This window comes from Bicyclus anynana, chromosome Z, assembly GCF_947172395.1.
Source record: "Bicyclus anynana chromosome Z, ilBicAnyn1.1, whole genome shotgun sequence".
Lineage (NCBI taxonomy): Eukaryota > Metazoa > Arthropoda > Insecta > Lepidoptera > Nymphalidae > Bicyclus > Bicyclus anynana.
The window spans coordinates 16,745,717-16,751,716 of record NC_069110.1 but is presented as its reverse complement, the minus strand read 5'-3'; the positions used below and the strand labels follow the sequence as shown (position 1 = coordinate 16,751,716).

Here is a 6,000-nt window from a genome sequence, read left to right as displayed (position 1 = left end):
TGTAAATTAAATACCCCCATTTTTTATACAGGTGACACTGGGCATTGTGTAGTTGGGACTTTAAAGGAAATGTCATTTTTCTTATTCTTACAGTAGGAATGAAACGACAGATTCTTTAATAATGTGTATTTGTGTAAAAAAATATATTACTCATTTATCGTGGAAGCTGTACCGACACTATATAAACCGGTTTTGTATTGGGATACATTTTAGCGTGGTGGTTGGTGATGAGAACATCCGAATCTTCGTTGAGTGTCGATTTGCGTGTGATCGTAAGCACTTCCAACCCTCCTAACATCAGTAGGCACTTTAATCTGCAGAGGTAGATTCACAAGCACAGGCATCGGATCAGGCACAGGATCGAAGGCACTGTAAATACATACATTATGTAAATATACTGTGTCGAAGGCGTGTCATATTTTTGCAGGTAAATGGTTGTAACATTTCGCCGGAAAGCGCAGTAACTGTAGTTGTCTGACTATCTTTTGTCTCTGATCAGACATTCATTTAACAAGTTGCATCAAAGCCAAAAGCAAACCGAGTCATGCTGTTGTCATGTTACTTAAGTACAATATGTTCTTTAGAAGCTTTGTGAATAAAGCTTACCAAGCGCCACAGTACGGGCAATTTCATTATTATCATTTTAAAACCAAAACTACTGAACCGATTTTCATGAAAATTAAATGGGGCTAATCTGGAAGCATATTCTTTCAAACACAAAAGGAATTTTCAAAATTGGTTAAGAAATAACGATGAAGAGATGAAGAAGTTAACTATATTAAGAAAAAAGGTAACAAATATTAAGAAAAAAGATTGAACTGAAACTCCTCTTTTTTTTTTTAAGTCGGTTACAAATAAATCCAAGTGGGATTTCCATACAGATAGAAACTGTAGATGGAATCGGAATCGGAAGACGTTTGTTCAGGTTGGTGTCATGGTGTTTTGCTTAGATTCGTCAGATTTTCATGGTGCATAGAAAATAAATCAATAATTATATTAATTATTTATTATAGTTATTGATAGTTATTACTCTTGCCGATAAACCATGCGAATCTGTTGACATGCAATTTACTCCTATGAACTTTGTACCCAATATTCGCGGAATAAACAGTAAGTATAAATACATTTTATGATAATAGATAGTTAAGGCCTACGCACAACTATTTATTATTTGGCCCGATTTTATGCATTAATGACAGTGAAGTGGGCTGTGGTTTTCACATACCTTACGGCAAATATATTCCAGTAAGTTAATAGTTTGATTTAGTGCGATGTATTTTTTTTTTATTTTCACATACATACTAATTTGTGTATTTATTGTTTATAAATATAACAGCAGGTTGTAAAATTGTACATTTAGAAAAGCGTTTTAAAAATATTCTGGAAATAAGTTGTTAATTCATGAATAAATTAAACTAATGTGTAATAACAATACACAAAGTAATTAAATATACGTATTTATTTTACTTATAAGAATAATAATTTAAGCGTTAAATTTAGTTACATTTTGTTGTTTATTTTCACGCCCACTTTGCAGTAAATAGTCACAAAGCACTATTGGACTAATATCTAATATGCAATTACCCTAAGTTTATGTTAGGTAGCATACAATGTTTCCGTTAGGTATATAGGTAAGTATATAAATACGTGAGGGTTCAGAAGAGAATCAGAAGTGTTGGAGGTTTCGAGTTACGAGTACTGGTACTGGGCATTATTCGTAAGTGAATAAATTATTCCTTATTTTTATTTCTTTCCCTATTTTTATTTCATTTCATATTTTATTATTTTTTTTTTCATTTTTTTTTGCATTTGTTATTTTACCTTTCATTTTAGCTATAGTAAGTTAATAAATTTCGGAAATATAATTAGATATAATAGACAAAAAATTTACTATCAAATACGTACATTTGAAGAATAGTTAGCTAAATAGTTATCATGCGTTTCTAAACTAATAAAAGTTTTCGACGTATTTTTTTTTGTTTTTTAAACTAATATTATAAAAATAAATCTTTAAATAAATAGAAAATCTGCCATGCTTCAATTAAAATTTTGCCTATTTCAAGTTAATAAGCACTTTTAAAACATCAAAGAAGTTAATTTTAGTATCTAGTGCTACCTATTCGAAAGGTATAAATAAAACGATATCGTATAAATAAAACGATCAATTTAATCTATGCTAATATTAAAAAGAGGACAGGTTTGATTGTTTTTTTAATTATTTGCATTGAATAGGCTCTGAAACTTCTAAACTGATTAGAAAAATTATTTCAGTGTTGTAAAGCTACACTATCCCCGAGTACCTTAGGCTGTAATATATTTTCAAAAAAAAATGGGTATCCTTCATAAAACTTCAATAATGTAACAGAAAGGTGTAAAAAATACCTAAAACATCGGGTGCGCTGCTAAATCTATTGATGTTAGAATAAAATAATGTAGGAGTACTAAGACTTACAGAACAGATAAATATTACATATATACGAAAATGTCTTACTTTTTATAGTCATGATAAGTGTTCTTTTATTTTATTAAAATAAAATAATGAAAATGCCGCCGTTGACTAAAGGTTTTTTTTAGTATATTAGTATTTATTATTATCAAAATAAACAACTTTAGTTTCGAGACTGCTTCAATACCTTGATTTGATTTTTGAAATATACAATTCGGACATTTCATTCGAAAGATATCAATAGTTAAAAAATTCAATTCAACGCTCAACTCGAGAACGGCAGAACCGATTTGGCTGAAAATTGATAGGGAGGTTGCTTAGAACCAGGAGGCGGGCATAGGATACTTAGGGTAGAGGTAGAGTATGGATAGGGTTGGGATATGGTAGGGAAGAAGTGCACATAAGTAGGTATCCGCTAAGAAAGGATTTTGATCAATTCTGCCCCCAAGGAGATAAAATTGGTGATAAAAGTTTGTATGAGACTTTGTAAATTTTGCGGCGATTTGGCTGAAATTTGGTATGAAAATAGATTTTACTTTGAATAAACACATAGGCTTTTTTTCATCCCGGAAAAATCCATGGTTACCGCGGGATTTTTGAAAAACCGAATTCCACGCGGACGGAGTCGCGGGCGTCCGCTAGTACAATAATAAAATAATTCAGCGATCTTACAATACTTGTAATATAATTAAAAAAATAACTATTTATCAAAGGAAAATTTATATTATTATCAAATTTAGCTCGCTTATGGTCAGTAAGTTTAACATTACACGATTTGGTTAGATGTTCATTAATATTATAGCTGTAAACAGTTTTATCTGACTGTTATAATATTAATATCGTGTAACAAGAACTGAATATACGCTCGGTTTCTGTTTTTCAAGGGGAGGCTTTTGCAACTGACAGCTGAATTGCGCCGTAGCGAAGGCTACTGTGGAAATTAGTTTCTGATATTCCATGCTTACCGCTCTCTCTGCGGCCTAACAAAACATAATGTGTGTGTGAAATTGAAAAGTTATTCTATGTCTAGTTCTAGGCTCTTGTTTATTTACACACTATTACCTAAATAAAAATAAATTAAATTGAGACTCAGATTTTTTCCGGCCAGTTGAACAATGTACGTTAAGCCCTATTAAAAAAAAAAATTAAAAAAATTAACGTACAAATTTCTTACGTTACAAACTTTCATTATTATCTGAGATATTATGAATTTTACAGAAATCATGAGGCGACGTTATATTTGTCATATTTATATTGCATAGTATTAGCTATAATAATCTCTAAAGGAAATTAGTAGAGAAACTTTATTTCGAAGGGTGTAGTCATCAACTTTAGGGGATATTTGGAGTTCAGACCCACGATGCTACCTTGATAGTTATAGCGGGCCTTCTCAAACATCACTATCACATGTTAATGATAAAGATTAAGACTCACTCACTCACGCTCAGTTAGTCATAAAGTGTAACACCACCTTCCTAAATCGATGCTGCTAAATTATTATTTTTGTACTTATATTCTTATACTTGTTTATCTCTAACTACTAAGTATTAGCTAAGAGCTTACATATTTATTCTTTTGTAGTAAAAAAAACACACACGACTAATGTAACACTTATTTAGCTCTCTCTCTCGCTCGATTACACTTTTCGTACGGCATCCTCCCCAAGCTTTTCAGCTTACTCACGTCAAGCCCAAGTCAAGCGTGCCTAAAGAACTTATACTTCAATATGTATAGATACTCGAAGTATCATCTATCCCTCCATCCCATATTCAGGTCGCTGTTGAGCACGAGTCTCGGTATGAGAGGGGCTAGACCAATAGTCCACCACGCTGGCCCATTGCAAATTGACAGACTGCACACACCTAGTGAATTGAGAAAATCCTCAAGGGTGCAGGTTTCCTCACGATGTTACCCTCCGAACCGAAGGCAGAGATTCTAATTATCCATATCATAGGGCTATCACGGATCTACTCGTATAGTATTAAATAAATAAATGAAAGTTCTGAAGTCTAATTAAAACACATATTTTTCAATTGGACTATGTTAAATTAAAGACATTTTACTGCCAACTTATTTTTTTTACAATACAACTTTTAGTTTGTGAGACGACCACACTCTAACATACATACGGTTTTAAAATCTGTATCACATGTAAATCAGCCAGTATTTCCCTAAATTGATGATCTAAGAAGCTAACAAAAACTGTGCAATTCTGACAATATTACATCATTAAGGGTTGAAAAGGAACCAGACTTCCTTTTTTTTTAAGACGGCAATAAAATTGATCCGTATCTTGTTTTTTGGTTATAGGAAATGAAGGTTACACTGCTGCTTCTTCTGGTGGTCGTCGCGATGACAACATCTCGGCACGTGGAATCAACCTACCAATATTGCGGTAAAAGACTGCAGACAGTGCTTTCGTTCCTCTGTCCAGACTTAACCGAGTTTCCAATTGATGATACTATTCCGGCGAGTGAGAGTAAGTGCTCAAACATATTTAAACTAGCGGACCCAGTCACGCTGCGGTCTTATTATTTAATAAGTCAAACTTATTCAACTTGGCTAGTACAGTCACGCAAGCAACCAAGATGATATACGCTATCGGCGACTAACAGAATCTTTAGCCGCTTCACTTGTCAACCTTTTTACAATGTGTCACTATGAACATTATATATCACTAGCTGACACCGCGCGGTTTCACCCGCGTGGTTACCGTTCGCGTAGGAATACGGGGATAATATATATAGCCTATAGCCTTCCTCGATACATGGGCTATCTAACACTGAATAAAACCCTTGTATTTTTTAAATTTTAATAATGCCTAAAACAAGAGTGGACCTGAAATGGACCATCTCCTTTATTTAATAGAAACCTTAGTAAATTAAGCTGAGAGAAACTAACCAAATTTGTTTTTTTATAGATCTAAACGCAACTGAGAAGAGTAAGCGAGATTACCGACTCACAATAGCCAGAGAATGCTGCGAAAACTCTTGCGAGTTGAGAATTTTAGAATCTTATTGCTTGTCAGACAAAAATGATGATTAAAACATTTTCCACTCCAACGCAAATTGAGATAGCGTGGGCTTATTGGAAAATATGTTTTTTTTTATTATTTCTTTGGATCTTACTTTGTGTTTGTTACCTATCATTTGGGATTTATGTAGATAGGTATATCAAAAAAAACTTTGACGAAATTTCACATTTTTGACCTTATAAAAAAAATCTTTTGAATAATTAATAAACATTAGTTAAGTAGTGATAGCAGTAGTAGTAGTAGAAGTAGTAGTAGTAGAAGTAGTAGTAGTAGTACTACTAGTAGTAGTAGTAGTAGTAGTAGTAGTAGTAGTAGTAGTAGTAGATACGTTGTAAAATGATGTTTTAATTTCTTCTGAATAAAGCGTTTTTTTACGTATTTTTTTTTATCTTTAAACCCTCCTCACCACTGTAAACAAATCTTAGTATGCTAACTATTACAAGTTAAATAAACATTAAATTTTATTTTTCGAAGAAACTGGAGAAAGTTATCAATTTAACTCGAATATATTTTACACTCA

General features: G+C 32.5%; 1 long non-coding RNA gene across 1 annotated transcript; it reads left to right on the top strand.

The window, feature by feature from the left end:
• Positions 1-1,591: 1,591 nt before the first annotated feature.
• Positions 1,592-5,858, top strand: LOC112046334 (uncharacterized). The gene is made up of 3 exons (XR_002886858.2): positions 1,592-1,717; positions 4,757-4,925; positions 5,367-5,858. It is a non-coding gene; the product is annotated as an uncharacterized LOC112046334 (long non-coding RNA).
• Positions 5,859-6,000: the final 142 nt, after the last annotated feature.